At 37.8% G+C, this 22,685-nt stretch overlaps 1 protein-coding gene across 3 annotated transcripts in view; it reads left to right on the top strand.

The window, feature by feature from the left end:
• CCDC171 (coiled-coil domain containing 171) overlaps positions 1–22,685 on the top strand; it is a 199,382-nt gene that overhangs the window by 146,328 nt on the left and 30,369 nt on the right. The gene's annotated exons all lie outside the window — the stretch shown is intronic.

Here is a 22,685-nt window from a genome sequence, read left to right as displayed (position 1 = left end):
CTGCTTCTCATTATCCACCTTTCCCCATAAACTCTCTCCCCATATCTTCTTCTGATCCCCCTTTTTCTTTTTCCCCCACCAGTCAGCTTTACTTGATTCAGTTTGATTCCTTGGTTGTAACTGAAGGGACATCTTGGTTTTTCTTCATAATATTCAGCTTTCCACCAGCCAAACCATATGCTTCTTTATGGTAGTTGGAAAATACTGTGGAACTGAGATGATCTTAAAGGGAAAGGGGGATCATAGGACCAATTTCTATGTCTTATGAGAGTTTGGAAACATATTTGAAAGCATAGTTTTCTGCATTATTTTTCCTTCACTTTGAAAAATCCTTTCCTCCAAAAGATCTCCACATTTGTGTCTTCATATCTATGTTTATATCTGTGCAATACCTGTATAAAAACAAATAGTTTGCTCTTTTCCCATCAAACCTAAAGGGACACAATTGTGAGACAGTTTTTAATTGCTCCCTGCACCGTCTCATGCCGTTGTGGTTGTACATCAGTTTAAAATTCCTTATCCTGCAAAACATGTGGATCTGTATACTGTCTCTCAGATAAAGGTTGTTGAAAATGAAGCATTCATATGTACACATGTTGTATATTACTCTTAATGCTTAATAAGGAGAAATGCCAAACATATTTAATTGATTCATAGGGATAATACTGCACTATCGTTTAAAATGAATATTTTTATTTCTGAGTGGTAAAGATCTTGTGTGGTGATTCTATCACAGCGTTTTCACTTGGGAATTGTTACATGTGTTGTGTAAAATAATCCCTTGTAGAAAAATGTTGCCACATTTAGTTCTTGAGTGTTTTCTTTGGAGTCTTTCAAATGGGGAGGGATATCAATTCACACAGCCTTTTATTTGTGGTAGAGCTGGTAGAGTCACCCCTGAAGACTTAAACCACCTTAAAATAAATTTGAGACTCTTGCTACAACACTTTAATCCTCTAAGTATCTTATGTCCGCTCCTTATTCTTTAGGGGCCTGTGAGGGCCAACAAGGATTATGAACTGCACTGCCTCTTGTCTTGCCACTGACTTTAGTAACAATTTTTAAGATAGTTGCGTCTTAACATCTTTCACTTCACCATGAAAACCCCCTATTATTCCAGCAATCTGCCTGAATAGTGGTTTTCTTTTCAAATCCTTGCAAATAGTTTTGGAAGTCAAAAGGCCATGTGAAATATTACACCATATTAATACTGGATTTTGTAATGTAAGTGTCAGCTTTTTTAGAAAAGGATATCATTTGATGGGGTGCTTAGGTGAAGGCCTGGAGAAGGAAGGGTTATCTACAACTTGAGTGAGTTTATTATGGCTTAGTGATTTGCTGATTGATTTCATTTGCTGTCAGTTAAGGCTCTCTTAATGTCAAGTTTTTTGCATAATGCATTGAAATAAAGACTGATGAAGTTCTTCAGAGTGATACCGCTTACATAAACTGACCCTGATTTGCCCTGTTCTGCATGACAATTTAAGTGACAGCAGTTAAAGGAAAATATAGCAATGAATATGCAACTATAGTATTAAGGAAAATGCAGTGTAAACGCTTCAGAATATAAAACTGCGCATAAGAAAAAGGTTAGTCTGCTAATTCCACAGTTCTTCTATACTGAGGAAATAGGGCATTGTTGTGTCCCAAGTGATGTACTAAATAAAAATTCAAAGGGAAAAAAGTTTAGAGGGAATTAAAAACTAACCTATATTCCTGACTTTCTGCTAAATGTTTGCCCTGTTTGAGAGTGTAGATTTTGGAAATATGTGAATTTCAAATCTAAGAGGTCCTTTGAGATTTTCGTTTGCTTTCATGCTATCATAGAGCTTAAGTATGTGGCATGTGTTGTTTCTGGTGTGTGGAATAGATTGCTAGGCTAATGGAAATAAACTGCTAATGAGATTGAAGATTGAAGTCCCAGCACTATTTCTTAGCAGTCTGCAACATCAGTCTTCAGATTGCATACGTTTTGTTACTTTAAGGTTTGTTGGAAGTATACACTGAGAAAGTCACTGATTTGAATTTTGTTGACTTCCCTTTCCCTTCTAGGCCGATGATTCAAAAGATTAATTAAAAATAGAAAATTGAAATAACATCTGTTGCTGTTATGTCCATGTGCTTTTGCTCTTGGGCTAGATTGCATTATGTGCCCCTCTCACTTAAGTGTAGAACATGTACTCCGCAAAACAAAACAAAAGTCTAGGTTTAGGGTCACACCTTTGTGCCTTCATAGAACATGTACTCCAACATATGACAAATGAAAACTGGGACATGTATGGCCATGGAACGTACAAGTGTGGTCAAAACTGCAAATATTATTAAGGAGGAAGAACACACAAGCTAGGAGAAGATCTATAGGGAAGAGCTCTCCTCTATTCCCCCCCCCCCCCCCGGCGCTGATTTATTGGGAGCATATTATTTTTGTACTTTGAATTCAGTTTGTAGTAACTGAAACAAACTGAAGAAGAAGGAAGGAAGGAAGGAAGGAAGGGGGATAAACTGGGACAGTTTAAAAGCATCTGAAAAAGTACAATGACGGGATTAATTGGGATTGCCACTGCCAAACTGGGTCAGTTGAAGGGTGTGGCAGAAGATACTTAGTGAACTCAGAAATTTATTTATGTGAGTGCAAGTTCTCCCAGACATTGGGAGATAATAGCTAGGAAGAAGATCCAGTGCTTTGGTCAATGTGGGATTGCCCAATTTACCCAGAGTTTTCTATTTGTACGAGGTGGGTAGTACAGCCTACAACCTATTTGCTCACTTCTGGACAGAACTTGGTGGGCTAAGTAATGTCGGGATAGGCCCACAGTACTTCACAACAAAGATGTATGCACACGATGACATCCTGTATAGGTCTGTATGTCTGAATTCAAAGGCATAGCTGTTGTTAGTTTCCATCTGTATGTAAAGGGATCTTGTAGTACCTTTGAGACTAACTGAGAGAAAGATTTAAGATTACAGTGACATAGACTACTCTGGGCCTTGGTATCTGCTGGAGTTTGTCCTGTGGATACCAAAATCCATGGATGCTCAGGTCCCATTGAATACAGTGGTGTACTGTAAAGGTGTCCCTTGTATGAAATAGCAAAAGCAAGGTTTGCTTTTTGGAATTCATATCTTTTTGGAATATTTTCAAGCCAGGGATGGTTGAATCCATAGATAAAGAATCTATGGATATGTGTGGAAACCTGATTATACAATGAAGTAGACTAGGAGAGCTTATGCCATCAACCTCATTCTCTCAGTTTCAAAGGTGCTGCAAGCTCCCTTTGCATATCTGTTCATCTGGTAAGCATTCCACCCATAAGTCAAACGTCTGTGTACATTCTCTTTAGGGATGTGGTGGCTTAGTGGTTAAGACGCCAGTTTTGACAGTTGGAAGATCAGAAGGCTGGTAGTTCGCAGCCTGGGTGTCGCATGATGGCGTGAGCTCCCATTACTAGTCCCAGCTTCTGCTAACCTGGCAGTTCAAAAGCATGCAAATGCCAGTAGATAAATAGGTACCACTTCAGTGGGAAGGTAATAATGATCAGTGCAGTCATGCTGGCCACATGACCATTGGATTCGTCTTCGGACAATGCTGGCTCTTCAGCTTAGTAATTGAGATGAGCACTGCTCCCTATAGTTCGTTACAACTAGACATTCATGTCAAGGGACTACCTTTACTTTTACCTTTACCTTTACATCGTGTTTAGAAAACTAACAACAGCAGCAGCAGGTAGCAACAACAAGAATACTATGTGCTGGTGGAGACAGGATAGGAAATATTTTCCAAATCCTATGTTAGAGGTTATGGCTAATAGACACTATCCACTAAAGTCTTATGGTAAATAGCAGTTCATATACTTTTTTAAAAAAACCATTGTGCAAATGATTTGTTAAATAACATTTTCTATATTTATCCAAGGCTAGCTAGCCTGGACATTCAGCAAGGGTGAAGTGACACCATGAATGGAAAATAAATGGCAGCAGCATATCCTTCACCTCTCCTGATTTTGCAGGGACAGTCCCAATTAATCCTTGGTCATCCCACTTTTGCAGCTACTTTTAGAATGTCCTAGTTTCTCCCTATTATTTCTTAGATTGTACACCATAGGCAGGCTTACTCTTATATATTTATTGTTTTATGTACAGCGCTGTGCAAATCTACAACGCTATATAAATAAATAAATAAATAAATAAATAAATAATAAACTGTACTCCTACGTCTTCAGCTTACTTCAATAGCTGCAAAGTAAGTTCAAAGTGCAAAAATAGTTCAGTTAATTCAGCAAGTGAGAGGAGGGGGCAATATTTTTCCCTTTCCAGTTGACTTAGACAAAAGCAACCTTCTGCAGCATCTTGCATTTTTGTCTTCCTCATTAATAACTTTTGCCATTGTGGTGGCATGTTAATGTTGCTTGGCCACATGTATGTCTTGATTTTCATCTGCGCAGTGTTGAAGAGGGCATGTAACATGAATGGTGCAATGACTGTCTTTTAGATGGTAACCCTTTTGCGGGAACAATGTTTTTGCAGGACAGTACTTTATTGTGCGGTACTTACAGGCAAGAACTTAAGAAAAATGAATATATGTAGAGAGAGGTTTTTTTTTCTTTTTGCATTTTAAATAAAAAAACACATTTATTTTATCATAGCAAATAATCAACAGTCAACTATACAAATTTCATTGGGACAATAAAGACATAAATAATAGGAATTTTAATTAATTTCTGCCTAAATATTCTATTTTAAAATGCAGGAAATGTTGTATGATCAGCTAGATATCTCAGTGGCTATATGTCTTTGTGTGTGTGTATGCATGAGTGTTTTGGGAAGCTATAAGTCTCTACTCTACTTTTTAAACTAATCTCTCAGTAGAACCTCAGATTCATAAGTCTTGCCTTTTTTTATTTTCTCCTTTACATAAAACACGTTGCCCTAGTGTTTTAAATTGCACTTTTGGTAGAATATATTGCATTTTGTGGGATATATTGCTTATCTTGTCAAACTTGAAGTGTTTTCATGTTTTCAGCCAACAGCACAAATTTCTTTAGTAGAGTACTGTGTTCTTCTAACTGCTGTCATTTCTCATCAGATAAGCTGAATGGAATGAAAGTGAACTATGTAGGTAATTCAGTCAGGGATGTTGTTAACCTACGTTGGGGTTTAGGGAACAGTTCCCAAGACTTTTGAGGAGTATGTGTTGGGTGTTTGTCTATCCTCCTTGTAATTTCTATATTGCAAAGAGCAATATAGGGTGTGGTTTAACAACATGCCTATCTGTGGCTTATGATACTCATAGGTCTAAACCACATTGCAGAAATAATCCAGTTTGAGGCCTCTTTAACTGCCCTGGCTCAATGGTAGGGAATTCTGGGAACTGTGGCTTTGCCAGACATTTAGCCTTCTCTGTCAGAGAACTCTGGTGCCACAATAAACTACAATTCCCAGGATTCCCTAGTACTGAGCGAGGCAGTAAAGCAGGCTCAAACTGGGCTATTTCTGCAGTATTTTTTGGATCTTAATTTAGCTGTCAGACTATTCTGGGAGCTTCCAGATCTACAGCAAATCATAGTTTAGAGCCGCTCACTTTTTATCTGTTTAGCAATCCAGTCTCTAGGCTGAGTCTCCAAGTGGAGGAGAGCAGTGTCTGCACTTATTATTCGCACTCTGGTAAAATACTCAAATACACCAATGGTTTCAGAACAGAACTGCTAAAGTACCAACCAATTCTTAAGCCAGTTCATTTCCTAGCTAAATCCAAAGTACCAATTTAAACATTTGAACCAGGGGGTGGGAAACTGCTGTAGGGCTAGGTACCATTTTTCAGGCTGGCCAAGTGCTTGAGGGCTGCACTTTTTTGTGTCCGAGATGTTTGGGGTGGCAGTGGATAGGCTGAAAATACATAAAATTACAAGCATGTAAAACAGAATAACATTAGCTGAAATTAATTAAAACTGAGCGTTTAAATACACTTAAATTTATTTAACATGATAGTGTTTGATATTGAACGAAAAGGAACTTAATTGACTATGATCTTGAGGATGACATTGACTATGATAATTACTATTCCATTTAATTCCTTTTCTCATGGATTTGTGATCTGTTTTGTGGTTTGCACCTAAACTGGATTTTGGTAGCAAACTGCAACCTTAGGCTTTTATAAAATAAAATTTCTGGGGCCTGCAAAAGCGTTCAAGAGCTGCATATAGTTCATGAACTATACTTTGCCCACCCCTGCTTTAAAACCATATATGAGTTGAATGTCAGTTGATCACTTAATGCAGTCCTAGGTAATCTTTTCAGGGTCAAGGGCTCCATTCACTTGGGGAGAGAGTGGTTTAAACATTGAGGCATACCAGCAGCATTGTGGATGGAGTCTCAGCCAGAGGTAGTAACAGATTCTCTTTTCTGCCTTTCCATCTCTGTTCCACTCTCTCGTCATCTTCTTTCTCTTTCTCTCATACACTCACAAAGACACCCAACACATTTGCACTAAGGCTGTAAGGAGTCACCCAAGGGGATTATTAACTCAGGTAGAATTTGTCATGGGATTTGGCATAGTACATCCATGACATTTCTCATGGAAGGCCACAAAGCTTATTTCTTCATCACTTCCATCTTCTCCCAGAAGATGATAGTGAGATCATCTTCTGAGGCTTTTCTTCAAGTCCCCCCAGCTTTAAAAGTGATGACCCAGAAAGTAAGGATCTAAGATGATCATTTTAACTTAATGGTGGCTAAGTGCATGATTGAGCGTATAATCTGAAAATGTAAGCTTTAAATTCACTGATATATTTTAAAATATAGCACAAAAGTGTCATAGAAAACAAGGCTTGTTTTTAAAGCAGAAATAGACAGCAGATATCCTACATGTAATCTACAAGGCCATGACTTGGAACACCCAGCATGCAACTTCATATTAAGTGCTGTGTTGATTTGTTTTTGTAAAGCAGTTTTGGTTCACGGATATTCCAATTCCGGAGCCTACAGTGACAAGATGTTGCTTTTGTGCTGCACCCAAGTAATTTGTCAGTAGCACAGCATAAAGTATCTGCAATTCGATAAATGTACCATGTCTATTGTTATTATTAACTGCCCTCAAGTTGATCCTTCTCATGGTGATCCTGTAGATGAGACCTCTATACACTGCTTTGCTCCGATTCTGTAAATTTATAGTGGTGGCTTCCCTAATTGATCCTATCCATCTAGCTTGTGGTCTTCCTCTCTTTCTACTTCCTTTCAGGTTTCCTAGCATTATTGTCTTTTCTAATGAATCATGCCTTCTCATGATGTGGCAAAAGTATGACAGCCTTAGTTTGATCCTCTTGGGTTCCAGGGAGATTTCAGGCTTGATCTGTTCAAGGACCCATTTGTTAGTCTTTTTGGCTGTCCATAGTATTCTTAGTACTCTTCACCAGCACTGCATCTCAAATGACTTGATTTTTTCCTTAAACACGTTCTTCACTGTCCAGCACTCATACACATACATGGGGATGTGGAATAGTGCTTGGACGATTCTAAATTTAGTGCTCAGTTGTATATCTTTGCTCTTTAGCATCGTTTCTTGCTCTTTCATGTCTGCCCTTCCCATTCCTAGTCTTCTTTTTTCTTGACTATGGAACTCTTACTGTTTTGATTTCCTACTTGTCTAAGGCTGTCTAAAGTGTGTAGGCCTTCTGTGGTCATTATTTTTGTTTTCTTTATGTTCTTTATGATCCATGTCTATCTTCTTGGTATTTTGCTACATCGCTAGGTTGTGATGATGGTCCTGTTTGTTCTTTCCCTCAAAAGAGGAGATTTCTGTACAACTTTGAACAAACTGGGCAAAGGGTTTCCTGTTTAGCTCAATGTCTTCTGTTCATGTTCCCCTGGATCCTCCATTCCATTCATTTCCCTGTGCCATGTCCTTTGACCTTCATGAGAGACTTTTCAAGGTTTGCTGGCACTTGATATAGGGAAAGGCTGCAGATAGGCTTTGACAAGTTTGGTTGCAACCCCTGGATTTTTTTAATGTATTTTTTTCTTCCTCTTTGTTGGCAAATTTTGTTTTTTCAGTCGATTAGTATTATTTAATACACATTTGTTAATATATGAATATTTATAAAGAGCTGTGGCCTCCCTGTAGCTTGTACTATGAATGATCAAGCAAGAAAGGGTGCAAGACAGAGAATTTTGGACATTGCGGCTCAAGAAGACATAGCCACACTCAGTAGGGTAGGCAATTTAAAATGGTTGAGCCAATACAAACAGTCCTTTCAAATGCCATCTTATCTAAAAATACAGATCCCTAAACATCTCAGAGAGGCATTTACCCGAGCAAGATTCGACCAACTTGATACCATGGTAAGACATGGAAGATTCCAGGGTATCCCTTATAACGAACGAATTTGTATTTGTGGGGATCATGAAATTGAGGATCTAGCACACATTTTGTTTAGTTGTAATCTGTATCAAGTAGAAAGGGATCAATATCTTCATCCCTATATTAAACGAACAATATTCTGGGATACCCACATCAGAACATCATACTTTATGAGTGGACAAGATTCAAAAATCTCTATTGCCACAGCTCGGTTCCTTCATAAAGCATCGCTGTTGAGATCTAGATATGTGGGAATGATTGGTGTTAATTGTAAGGGGGATGATCAGATTTGACGTATGTCGACGGATATTTTATGTTACTTCTGCCTCCCATTTCAATTTCAATTCCAATTTTAATTCTGTTTTATTCCCTATGGTAACTATGTTACATTTTACTGTTTAATTGTTAACTATTCTATTTTATCTGTTTACTAGTATATTTTTTAGCACATACTGTATATCTTTCGGATATATATAAGCTGTATACAAGTAGTGCATGTTCTGGTCTTGGTGCACGCTTAGGTTATGCATATGTACTTATATTGTATGGAGGTTTATTGCACCTAGTGCACTATATTTACATTTTATATATAGCTTTGTGATACTGCTTTTTATTATGTTACTAGTATTTTGAAACGGCCCTTGGGCTACTCAATAAATTGTTTGTTGTTGTTTAGAACTGTTGTTGTTTAGAATATTTAATTATTTAATTAATTAATATTAATTAATATATATTCATATATTCACTTTTTCCTTTCTTACAGACATTACTAACATTTTAGTTCATTCTCTTAATAAATTGTTAATAAATTCATTCTTGTTTCTGCTTTAAGTGCCTAATACAATTATCTCTTTAGAAAATGTTATTTCCTGTTTGCTTATTATATACTGTATTTCTCCTTATTTGTTTTCTTGCTTCTGTTCCTCTTCCATTCTTATGTTCCTCCATTTGATTTGTTCTCCTGCTTGTCGTTTTGATCTTATTGGTCCTTTGTACTGTTGTTTTCACTTAGGCCCGAGACAGGCGCTGTCCTCAGGCCAAAATTAGGGTTTGGAAGTGTGCAGCAACCCCACACTCCCAAACCCTGATATGGAGTGGCGCCGCCATCATCTTCCAGTGATCAATCTGGCTACCATATTTTGGATTAATTGTAGTTTCCGGACTAGGCACAAGGGTAGCCCCATGTAGAGCACATTACAGAAGTCAAGTCGTGGGGTTACCAGTGCATGTATGTACTACTGTTTCTAGGTCCTTGTCTCCAGGAAGGGTCATGGCTGACGTATCGGCCGAAGCTGGCAACAAGCACTCCTCAGTTGACATCTGAAGGGATGAATCCAAGAGCACTCCCAAGCTGCGAACACAGTCCTTTAGGGGAAGTGTGACCCTGTCCAGGACTGGTTGACTTATCTTCATACCTGGATTAGGGGTCCCTATAATCAGTACCTCTGTCTTATCTGGATTCAGTTTTAGTCTGTATTTCCTCATCCAGTTCAGTACCGTCTTCATTTAGAGGAGAGATGCCATCCTTAGCCACTATATCTGGGTGTCATCAGCATACTAGTAAAACCCTGCCCCATGTCTCCGGATGATCTCCCCCAGCGGCTTTAATGTATATTAAACAGCGTTGGGGGACAGAATGGCGCCTTGAAGGACACCAGATTTGGGAACTGTTGGGAAGGGGGTGGTTTTTAAGGCTCCCGCTCCCGCTGTGTATTGATGTTGCTGTGTGTCTCTGCTTGCACTGCTGTCCTCCAGGTTTTGTTAGAAGGGAGGGGGGCGGTTTTTAGGCTACTGCTTCTGGTGTGCGCTGATGTTGCTGCACACCTACACTTGTGCTGCCATCATTGCAGTTCCCTGTTTGTCAGCAGAGTCTTTCTTTATTACTACATTATAGCATCTTTGTGGGACATTGTTGGTCTTTCCTTTCACTTCTGTCCCTCATGTTTCTTAGTTTTGCCTTAGAGTATAAGAATGTGGTCAGGTCAGGTCTGTGCTGTTTTTTTGTTTCTGTTCATTTTGTAATTTTGCACATAGCAAATTTTGGATGTTTTATAAATCAACAATGCCACAGGTTTATCAAGTCAGCCCTATTTGGTTAGTCAAAATAGAAGAGGTCTGAATCAGTTACAACTCACTCAAGGAGTTAATTACTTTGGAATGTCCCAATAATGTTTTTAGTTCATTTGTGGTCATAAGAACCATTTGGGTTCACCCACATAATTACCACTGGAACACTTGATAAATTATTTTATTAATTTTGCATGATGTGATCGGCATTTCAAATGGTTTTGTGTTTTTTCCAATAGAGGTTGATCAGGTACAATATATTCTACTTTATTTCATTCTGTGGAAGCAAAGCAGCGGTGATATCCTGTGCTTTATAATGCTGCAAGAAAATAAATGTCTTAGCTAGGTTATTTGCATACTGACATTTTCCTGCCTGTATGTTCAATCCATTACTACACTGTATTGCCTCTGGTTTCACCCCCACATTCATCAATTCAGTAATAAATTAATTGCTGCCTATTGTTTCAAACTTCAAAAAGCTCACAATTTGGTTCTAAAGGCCATCCAATCTTTCCCCCAGTTTGAGCATGAGAACATGAAAGTTCAATTTAGGGCAATAACAATCAATAGATAGTATCCTCTGTGCCTTGAATTTCCTTATAAAACCATCTGAGCTTGGGGTTAGGGGCATCACTATATTATATTTATTTATTTATTCATTCATGCATAGTACTTACCATATATATACCAGATAGATAGATAGATAGATGTGCACCTTGAAGAGGATTTGCCATTGCCCTCTTCTGGGGCTGAGAGAGTGTGACTTGCCCAATATCACCCAGTAGGTTTTTTTAAAAAGCCAAAGTTTTAACAACCTTTTTTCCCAGCTAGCTTGAAAAACCAGTTGCTAGGGATTCAAGATAAACTCAGAAAAACACAATAAGGCTTCCCAAGTGTAGATATTTTCCATAATTCTCCAGACTTCAGTGCAACCAGTCTGGAAAACCTCTTTTCAGAGAGAGTCCCGCAATATTGGGGCATCTAAAGTCAATTTCCAAGAGCCTTATCACATGAGAAAAGAAAGGCAAAATAGAGCCGGAGAGTAGCAGCTTTCTCTGTGCCTCTCTGCATGCCATTGGAGCACTTCCATTTCCTTCCCAAGGGAGATGGTTGTTCTGAACTTGTCTGTACTTTCAGCACTCCTTCATAGTACTGCAGCATACATTTAAAGGGGCTTACTCAAAAGCAAACCTTGCTGAACCCTGTGGGACAGACAGTCTGAATTTAAAATACTGGTATTATTCTTTGGGCAGCTGTATTTAGCAAGAAATGGCAGGATGGCTTTTACATGTTAGGCTATTGTGGTTTCTAGTAGAAGCACTTTCCCTACATCTGTCAGCTTCAACGCTCAAGCCCTTCAATTTTCTTTCCTTAGGAAATCATGTCATTACTACTTGAGGTGCATTTAGCATTTTACTGAGAGCTTCATTTCCTTTGGGGAATCCACTGAGACCTTTGCAAGTATATGTGTGTATTTGAAAAAATAATTGATATTGAAACTAAGGAGGTAGAGTTGGGCTCAAAGTACCCACAGTAAGAGATCTTGGAGTGAGGGAGAAAACTAGAACTAAGGTACGCTTCCTTCTGGTGTCTGTAAGTTGTGCATAACATGCTTAAATGATGCTGTGAATGAGATTTGTGGAAAGGATCTGCAGAAAACAAATATTAAAGCAAGCACTAAAGGCTGCGAAAGAATGGTACTGGTGAACCTTATTCCCATAAGTCTGCTTCTGTTACCTAAAAATGTCTCAGAGTTTACTGTCTCTTCTGTAACTCCTACAAGTGCCTAGTACAAATGGAACCTGAATGGATTATAACAAGTATTCTTATGAGGGGAGTTTTGATTTTGCATCACACTCAGTAAAATCCTTCCTCCCTTAACCTTTAAAAATAAAACGGTTTACAGAACCTTTATTTCTTTGGACTCCATGTTTGTCAATCCACTAAAATAGGATGGTCATCTAGTTGTTGTTGGACTGGAGCACCCGTTGTCTCTTACAATTGGCTGTGCTGGGTATGGTTGATGTGATTTTGCCGTCCAACCAAGTCTAGAAGGCCACATATTTCCCCACCCTTGTATTAACTGAACTTGATGTGTAAAAGGCACCTTAACACATCTTGCCGGTACTTTTCTTTAGCATAGAACAGAATGTGCAAAGTGAGACCATGTGGGACTTTGTGATTCCATTAACCTAGGATTGAGAAATGGCTGGCCCTCAATGTGCGTCTCCCTTTTAAAAAATCGTCTTCCTTCCAGTTAAATTTCCAATGAAAAACAGTCACCTCAACTGGTGGTTTTGGCACGCTGACTTTGATATTCATATTCAGTAGCTATCGCACCACATGTTCACCTCTGAACACATTGCAAGAGAATAAAATGGAAAACTCAAATGACAGGCAAGTTTTAATTATTATTATTTTTTTTTGAAAACTTCATATATCCATCCAAAACTTCCTTTGCCTGTGTCACTTTTTGGCCAAACTTCATACTGAACACAACATTTGTAGTCTCTTATTTTCATCCTAGTAGTTTCCTACAGTAAAGTTAGGCTCACATTCTTTTGAAGTACATTTATTATTCCCTCTCTTGTTCCTTTTCATCTCTTTGTGTACATTGCCCTTAGGTAAATTTATTACCTACTAACGTTCTTTTTAGCTGAGGAATTTCCTGAAGGCTTAAAGCCTAAAAGGCAACTATTAATTTGTTTTTTTTCTCTTTTTATTTTACTTAAAAAAGAATCTGAAGCTCTTCATTCTAGAATTCTCCAGTTTCTATACATTTCATTTTTTAATATTATCTTCTTATACAAGAAGGTGGGAAACGCGTAGCCTTTGTATGTGTCAGTGTAAACATTTTATATTTGCCTTTTATTTTTTTCTGCTGTTTCCTCAGTAGATAAAACTTCTGTTTCAGTGATTGAAACTTTGTGGTTCCCAGAATTTGGTCCTCCAGACATTTTGGACTTCCCAGAATTCCTGACTGTGGGCCAAGCAGGCTAGGGCTTCTGGAAGCTGAAGTCTAAATACCCAAGGAACCTAAGTTTGGGAGCAACTTGTCTAAACAAAAGTATAGCCACTGCTGAGTAAAAAATGATCTATTGTAACTTTGTTGAGACCAATATTGTTATAAACATGAAAGCCAATTTCATATATAACAGGATGTTTTTTTAAAGCAGTATTCATTATTTAAGCATCACATTAAAAACCAAAAATAGAAATATTACAATATTACTACTGCTACAGCTATAGGCATTCTGCTTCAAATATACCTACATTTTACCCATTAAAAAATCTAGCTGGGCGGTTTATATTTTGCAGCTAGTACTTATTTTCAATTGTACTAATTAAGACTCTTTTAATATCTAATAAATTTCCTAAAGTACATAAGTATATTTATTACTATTTTAAAATATGTGTTATGACTGTATTTGACTTTTAAGGAATTCTCAGATATACAGTTGTCCCTCCATATTCGCTAGGGTTAGGGGAACAAGACCCCCGTGAATATGGAAAAACCGCAAATAACAAAAACACCATGTTTTTCCCTGAGAGGACACCCCTCTAGGAATCTCTAGGTCCTCCAGTGCAACTCTGTGGTCATTGTCCAACATACACTGACCATAGAATGGCACTGGAGTAGCTACAAATGGTCTTTCAGTGCAACTTTTAGTTAAAGTTGACCACAGAGTTGCACTGGAGAACCTAGACCAGTGGTTCCCAACCTTCCTAATGCCGCGGCCCTTTAATATAGTTCCTCATGCTGTGGTGACCCAAACCCATGAAATTATTTTCGTTGCTACTTCATAACTGTAATTAAATAGATGTTTTCCAATGATCTTAGGCGACCCCCATGAAAGGGTCATTCAACCGCCAAAAGGGTCCCAACCCACAGGTTGGGAACCACTGACCTAGACAGTCCTAGAGAGAACATATTAATGAAATCTGTGAATAATCAGATCTGCAAATATCAAAGCTGCAAATATGGAGGGATGACTGTATATCCATTTGATAAAGTGAAAAATTTTCACTATCAGTCCCCATGGATGAATTAAAGCACAATAAATAACATAATAAGTCTTTTAGCAGCTTGTGCTTTAGGTTCTATAGGTAAGATGTCTGTTTGCAGACCAAAAATACTGGCAATGACTTTTTTTGGCTTTGTTTCATGCCCAAGCCCCCAAATTTGAGAGATGCTTCAGTCTTTTTCATACTTCTGGGGGATTTTTCATATCATTGTTCAAGATGCTTGAACGCTTTCCCAAAATATAATAGTACCAGTCATTAGAATGCTAAATTTTATTCTAAAAGTCCCTGAAACTGTAAGATTAGACAGTCTTAGTGTCTCATCTAAACAATGGCTGTTAATCTTGATATCTAATGCCTGAATTCTGTTGTCAGTTGCACTTGGAGTTGACTCATCTAGTCAGTGGAACTTATATAGCTGTTGATGTATCAAGTTACCATTGATTCAATGAGTTGGTTCTAGTTGGGATAACAATAGGATCATGTAGGCCAAAAAGAACAAATCTTTCTGATCAGGTGTTTCTAATTACAAGATACTGAAGACAAAGGAGAGATTGCAGCTTTTTTCCTGGTAAACCTTCCAGAGGCTGCTTCAATATTGAGACCATTTAAATGAAATTCAGCAGACTCCCACTCCTATGTGGTTCCCCTGTCAACTAAAGACTTCTCTGTTTACCCAGCCATTCTCCTGATTGATAATGTCTGTTATCTCTCCTTTTTAATGAATTAGTTTTTAAATGTTTTTTAAAATTGGTTTTATCTTTTATTTTTACTCTCTTCGTTTTATCTTTATTTTATTGGAATGCCCTTTTGGCCTTTTTTAAAAAATGAAAAGCAATGTAAAAATGTTTTAAAATAAGTAAACAAACAAACATTGCCTTATGTATTCAGCCAGCCATTTGGAAATCTGCACTGGCGAGCAGGTCTCTTCCTAAATTGGTAAATTTAAAATTCAAATTGGAGTAAACTGTAGTGCTAACATGTCATAGTAAGTGATGCTAACATGCCATAGTAAGTTATTTGATTGATAATATATAATGTAAAGGTTACAAGGTTAAAAGGACAGAAGGGGGGTCATTTCTCGAAACAGATTTCTTCTGTTATTACTGCTTTGCATTTGGTTACTCCTGAGTAATTTGTTACTGTTTCTATTCTAAAATTGGCAGCCTTATGTATATTTTAGACTTTATTAACTTACATCCTGTATTTCAATTTAAAATGACTTTTTAATGCTTGAAATTAAAATTCTTCATCCTTCAGAATGGCTGTGGCTAGGTTTCCTGCCCCACTGACATTCTTACAATAGCCCTCAGTCTGGAAGGGATTTTGGTTTTAAAATGAATGCTCCATATGAATCTGTCTGGGTTGTAAAAATGCTTGCCATATAATGTTAAGGAAGACTTGATTGCTTTCTAATAAAGAACAGTATAGCCAGTGTGTCTTTATTTTGGGATGGGAGGTGCATTTCTAATGATAGGGGACTGGTTTCAAATGTTCTGTTAGTTTCCCTGATATGGTATTACTAATTCAGTGAGAAATCAAGATGTTGAATTCCTGTAGCATTCCCCTTCTTCTTCTTCTTCTTCTTCTTCTTCTTCTTCTTCTTCTTCTTCTTCTTCTTCTTCTTCTTCTTCATCTTCCTCCTCTTCCTCTTTTCCATCTTTAAATAGCCATATATAAATCAATATATGGGATCCAGTCACTTCAGATGGGACCTTCTTTTGTATCTTGTACAGTGGGCTTGCCGACCTTGTCCTATCTGTTGCAAGCCATGCTTCCTGGAAAACTACTTCTGACTCTGAATTCTGGGAAACTATCTGGAACAGCATGGAAAGTGGCAGAGAAGGTTGCTGCTGAAAAATCTTAGTTTTGGGAAAGCTGGTAGGGACTGTGTGGACGAAGGCATTTCCTAACATCTTTCTTCTCTATCCAATTCTAGCAGACTTCAGTCATTCCTTACCCTGAGCAGAAGAGCCATCTGCTTGTATAAATGAACTTTAATGATGCTGATATTGTTATGTGTCATTTCCAGCTCATGGCAAACCTGAGACGGGTTTTCTTAGCAAGATTTGTTCAGAGGAGGTTTGATATTGCCTTATTCTGAGGCTGAGAGAGGATGCCTTCCCCATGGTCATCCAGTGGGTTTCAATGGCCAAATGGGGATTTGAGCCCTGGCCTCCCAGAGTCCAAGTCCAGCACTCAGATCACTACTTTATGCTGGCCCTCTATGGATACAGCTCAGTATGTATACCCGTCCTTCCACATTCGCTGGGCTGAGAATGTGGAAAACCCACAAATAACAAAAACACTATGTTTTTACCTGAGAGAACTCCTCCCTAGGAATTTCTAGGTCCTCCAGAGCAACTTTGTCGTCGACATCTGCCAGACACTGACCATAGAATTGCATTGGAGGAGCTACAAATGCCTAGTGGAGTGTTCTCTCTAGGAATCTCTAGGTCTTTCAGTGCAACTTTTGGTTAAAGTTGATCATAAAGTTGCTCTGGAGGATCTAGGTATTCCTAGAGAGAACATATTAATAAAATCCATGAATAATCAAATCCACAAAAGTCAAAGCCGCAAATGTGGAGAGACGAGTGTATATCAGTTTCAAAGAGAATTTCTTTGATTAAATGTTGTTTAATGAATGCTGTAATTTGGACCTGCTCTTGTCTCTTAAGAGCATTTCCATGGAAAGCTACATTTCAGTTTAGTACATAAAAGAATAAGAGCCAGTGTGGTGTAGTGGTTTAAGTGTTGGGTTAGGACTTAAACCTCATTCATCCATGGAAACCCACTGAGTGATCTTGGACAAGTCCCACTCAGAGAAAAGCAATAACAACCCCCCTCTGAGCAAATCTTCCAAAGAAAACCCTGTGATAGGGTCTGAAATTGCTTGAAGGCACACAACAACAAACATAAAAGAATGATATGGCACATGGGACCTCTCATGCTGTCATTGCACGTATAGTGCCCTGTTTCAATTCTGTGAAATATTTTGACTGAGTTAACATGACCACTGAAAGCATGTGGTGTAGTGATCTGAGTGCCGGACTATGACTTTGGAGATCAGAATTGGATTCCCAGCTTGGCCAAGTAACCCGCTGGGTTACCTTAGGAAAGTCATATGCTCTCAGGCTGAGGAGAAGGCAATGACAAACCTCTGAACAAATCTTGCCAAGAAAACCCCATGATAGGTTTACTTTAGGGTTGCCATATGCCACAAATAACTTGAAGGCACACAACAACAACAACAACATGGCCACTGGCTGTTGGATTTGGGGACATGTAGTTAAGAAATGTAAGATTCCTAAGCTCTGAGTAGAAGGTTTGAGATGCCATATACACAGGCTCTGCTAAGACTAAAGGAGTGTGCACTCAGGCCAACAAATATATAATTTTAATTTAAAAATACGTAGAGAGGTCTGCAAATTAAACAGTTTCTTTGAAACCCAAAAACTAAGTACAGTCCAAACGTGAACATGGATGAAATTATCCATAAACTTTTTCATGTTACATTTCAGTGGATATCTAGAATCATACCTGTATATCCTTAGATATATAAATATGGGATTTGAAAGCCTCATTTTATTCATCATCAATGTTTTCACGATAATAAACTTGAAGAAGTTGGATTTATTTACCTTTAATACCCTTTAGACATTACTACCTTCACACATGTAAATACATATGTGTATGTAATTCTGGGATTTGTAGTTCTGGGAGCTGTTTAGCCTTCTTTGTCAGAGTGCTCTGGTGTCACAACAAACTAAAAATCTCAGAATACGATAGCATTGAGCCATGGCAGTTAAAGTTGTACGAAACTGCATTAATTCTGCAGTGTGGATTAGACCGTAGTTACAACTCCCAAAAGTACATTTTTTCCTTCACATGTAGAAGGTAAAGCAGCCTTAGAACAGTCAGTATCATAGCATTAAACTCTTATGCCAGATGGGATAATTTTCCACCAGCAGATTTCATGTATCATTGTATTTTCAAATACTAAATGTGATAAGCAAAGTACCATGCACACTGATGGCACTATATAAATAAATGATAATGATGATAATGATAACAACAACAACAAAGCCAATAGAGAGAACTCATAGATAACCTGTTTAGTAAATTCTATAAACATTACACCTGTGGAGAGGCTGCTCAGAAAAATCTTCATCAGGAAGGAAGGGCTGAAGTGGAGTCTTAAGTATAAAAATAAAAATGGCTGAGCTGTGGGTTATTACTAGGTCAGCAAAAGGAGCTGTACAGAAGCTAGGTGAGCTTCAGTTCTAAATTTAGTGAACTATTTAAATAATTTTCAAATGCTTGTTCCACAAGGTTACAGACAACTTAAGCTTTTGAATATTGTTTTTTAAAATAGTTCATTAAATTTGGGATAGAAGATCACTTATCCTCTGTATCGCTCCTTCTGCTGACATAAGGGATTCACAGAATTGTATGACTTATAGACTTTTCACATTATAGTTTCTAGTAAAGTGCCTTTTCCCTCCTAAACAGAAATCCTGATTTTTCTTAATTATCCCATAGGATCCCTTATGCTGAGTCAGCAATGAATCAGTTTTTGGCAGCCTACTAATAAATACAGTAGACTACTGGAAATACCATCTTTCCACTGAGATTTAAATATGAGGCTCTGAACACTTGATACTGAAAATTTCACAGTTCCTTTTGGGAAAATAGGAAATGTTACCTCAAAGAACTTGTCCAAATTAAAATGTATATAGCCCTGTTTAATTTCACTAGGGACATTGAACTGGATAATAGCAGCATTCATAATAGCAATATTTTTTTATGGTTACACATGATGCTGTTCTGTCTTGTCATTTGTACTTGTCTAGCTTTCTGATGTTTACAGAGTATAAAACAGTGATTGTTGGTCTTTTCTGTATAAAAACATTGAAAAATTTCTTTGTTATAACTGAAGAGGGAAAAGACTAAATATTAGAGCCATGTGATAGAGTGTATTTCTTCATTTTTCCATAATGAAGTAAAATTTATTGCAGCGCTTCATATAAACTGTCTGAGGTCCTGGTCTTCTCCCACTCCATTTGACTTTGCTTTTTTCACAAGCATTACCGGAAATTAGTGAAAAAAATCACACTAGATGCATAATGTACATTCATCTTAATAACACCTTTCACAAATGATGCATTTTTAACAGTGTCTCTCTGTGTGAAAACAGTCTTAGACCTATTATTGTTTGGAAGTTAGTAGGCAATTTCAAGAAGAACAGCTACATAATCCACTTTTTAAAAACTGTGCACCAGAATAGTGGGCTGTGTTTTTTCACTTCACCTCTTGATGCTGTCATAGTTGTGTGCAGCCAAATGTTGTGTGCCTCCAAATCATTTTTGACTTATCATGAACTTAAGGCAAACTTATCATAGGGTTTTCTTAGCAATTTTCTTTAGAGGGGGTTTGCCATTGCCGTCATCTGAGGCTGAGTGAGTGTGACTTGCTCAAGGTACCCAGTGAGCTTTTATGTTTGAATGGGGATTCAGATCCTGATCTCTAGAGTCATAGTCCAGTGCTCAAACCAGTACATCACACTGGCTCTCAAATGTGCATAGCCCAAGACTAGGGTGATTATCACATGAGGGCCATCTACACTTAATAGTGCTATTCTAACATTACATAGCAAGAATGATACAATGGTGACATTGAAACACTTACTTTAACACATGTTGCAGTAACGGGGCATTAACGATTCATGAAAAGTGAAATAGCGCTTTTACATTCCATACGTTGGCAGAAGGTGTTGTGATTGGAGAGGAAAAAATGGGCCATGTCTTGCCGCTAAGAAACTCTCTTGTGACTCACAAGCTCAACACTGAAAATAATTCTGCCAAACAGCACACTGGGAGACTGGGGGATTCAATTTATATCTGGAAGGTTTAATGACAGATTCTCAATAGCCCTATTGAAACATGATTGCCTTTTACATGCTTGTGATAGCGCTAATGAAGCACTATTGCCAAGCCATTAACACTTTTTTTGTCACTAATGAGAAGTTGCACTAGCAAGATGTTTCCATAATGTGACAAGTACGGTATGTGCATGGCGTCGTGTGAAAAATCTTCCTGCAATTGCACAAACATGACAGGGACATAGGGCATTCTTTCGCATTTGTTTTTACCCATGTGTGATAATCTCCAAGGATGAGGCATGATTGCTTCAGTCTCCTGCCTTAATTGTGCAGGTTTGTGTGTCTTTCTTCCACAACAATAAATAATTGTTTTCAAAACAATCCTGGGGCTCATTTATACCAAATAATTGTACGCTAGAAGTTGAATTCACACTATAAAGATGTGTAGAAAAGGACAACCAAGATATTTTTAAGCAGAGGAAATAATAAACTATATGAAACTACACAAGGTGTGAAGAAGGTGGCTGGAGTAGGTGCTTCCTCCTTCCCTCCTCATCCAGCGAGGCTGAATGGAGCGAACTTCAAAACAGACCATTTTGTCTGTCCTGAATTTTCTTCCATTCAGCTTCACTGGATGATGTCGGGTTCTTCACATTGCACATACTGAAACTGTAGAGTTTCTTACTGTAGGGTGTGGTGATGTCTGGCGACTTGGGTGGGCTTGAAATAAAAAGACAGATTTTTGGAGGATAAAGATGATGATGATGACTATTAGTCATGCAAACTGTATATTACCAGTGTATGTGTGCATTAACTGCCCTTGATTCAGCCTCTTACTCATAGTGACTCTATGTATGAGTCCTTTCCAAGACCTCCTGTCCTCCACTGCTCTGCTTAGGTCCTGTAAATTTTGGTCCATGACCTCCCTGATTGAGTCCAGCCATCTAACATGCAGTCTTTGTCTCTTCCTACTTTCCTCTACAGTTTCTAGCATTATTATTATTATTAGTAGTAGTAGTAGTAGTACATTTATATTTATTTATATCCTGTCCTTTCCCCAAAACTGGGACTCAGCTTACAATATTAAAAACCAAAAATAGTACAATTAAAAACATACAAAAGTGATACATGAAATCAGAATTAAATTATTACAATATTAAAACAGATTGCCTGTTAAAAGAATAAAATACAGTTAAATTATTGTCTCTTCTAGTGAGTCGTGCTTCTCATGATGTGTCCAAAGTATGACAGCATCAATTTGATCATCTAGGCTTTCAGAGACTAATCAGGCTTGATCTGATTAAGGACCCATTTGTACCACTACCATCAGAGATAATAAGCATCTAAACATCAGTTGGGCAATATGACTGGGACATTGCTTTTGTGCTTGCAGGCTTCCCATAGGCCTCTGGTTGGCCACTGGGTGAGCAGAATGGTAGATTACATAGGCTTTTGGTGTAATCAACAAGGACTATATTCCATACTCTCCAGAATTTTACACATGTGGCCAAGTAACATCAGAATGTGCACAACTCTTTTGCACTTTGAATTAAATTTATACCAGTGGAAATAAGCCAAGGATAAAAGGGAGAGTTGTGAAAAATAGAAAGAAACTAGGATCTTTTAAAAGCAGCTAAGGAAGTGAGACACTAGAGGATTCAATGGAACTGTTCCTGTCCCATTGGTATAGTTAGGAGGGTACAGTGTTCTTACACAGAAGTTTTAAAGTTTACCAGCTTGGTTATTTTCAAATGTTTAGTTGCTTATTTGAAAAAATCTGGCTAAAGAGGAGAACCACATTGAGAAAAATTCTTCATCTATTCAATAAAGAAATAGAATTTTTTTTATCAACCTTAAGGCTGTTCTTACATTTCAAAAATCAGTACAGGTCACTTCAGAGGGAAACTATAACCTATAAAATGTGATTAACCAGTTGTAAAGAAGTCCAATAATCCCAACAGTGTTATACTATTTAGGTCAGATATCAAGTTACCAGCACTGCCAAATCATTTATACTCTCTTGTGCAGTTAACTTTATTATCAGCCTGATCAATATTACACGGCTGGGACATTCCTCCACTATATACCTGAACAGAATTATTTTCCCAGCTTTATCGTAATCAGGTTATTTACTTTCAGAGGTCTGTAACTTTCTTTAGTTTCATGCCAAATTAAATCTAATTCTTTTTAAAGGTGAGTTGGGAGAATTAGTAACTCCATTCATTTTGAAAATGGTTCATACTTACCTCTGGTGTTCTTCTCAGCTTGATTGAGTGAAATTAAGTAAGAGATGATTTTAAGTAGAGCCCAAGAAGCTCTGTTTGCTTATCAAAATGCATTGTTTTGCAAATACTGTAGTAG

The sequence above is a fragment of the Sceloporus occidentalis genome, unplaced genomic scaffold (assembly GCF_023333645.1).
Source record: "Sceloporus occidentalis isolate IW3139 unplaced genomic scaffold, rSceOcc1.0.p SCAF_1, whole genome shotgun sequence".
Lineage (NCBI taxonomy): Eukaryota > Metazoa > Chordata > Lepidosauria > Squamata > Phrynosomatidae > Sceloporus > Sceloporus occidentalis.
Note: the sequence above shows the minus strand (reverse complement) of the source record. Positions and strands in the feature narration are given on the sequence as shown.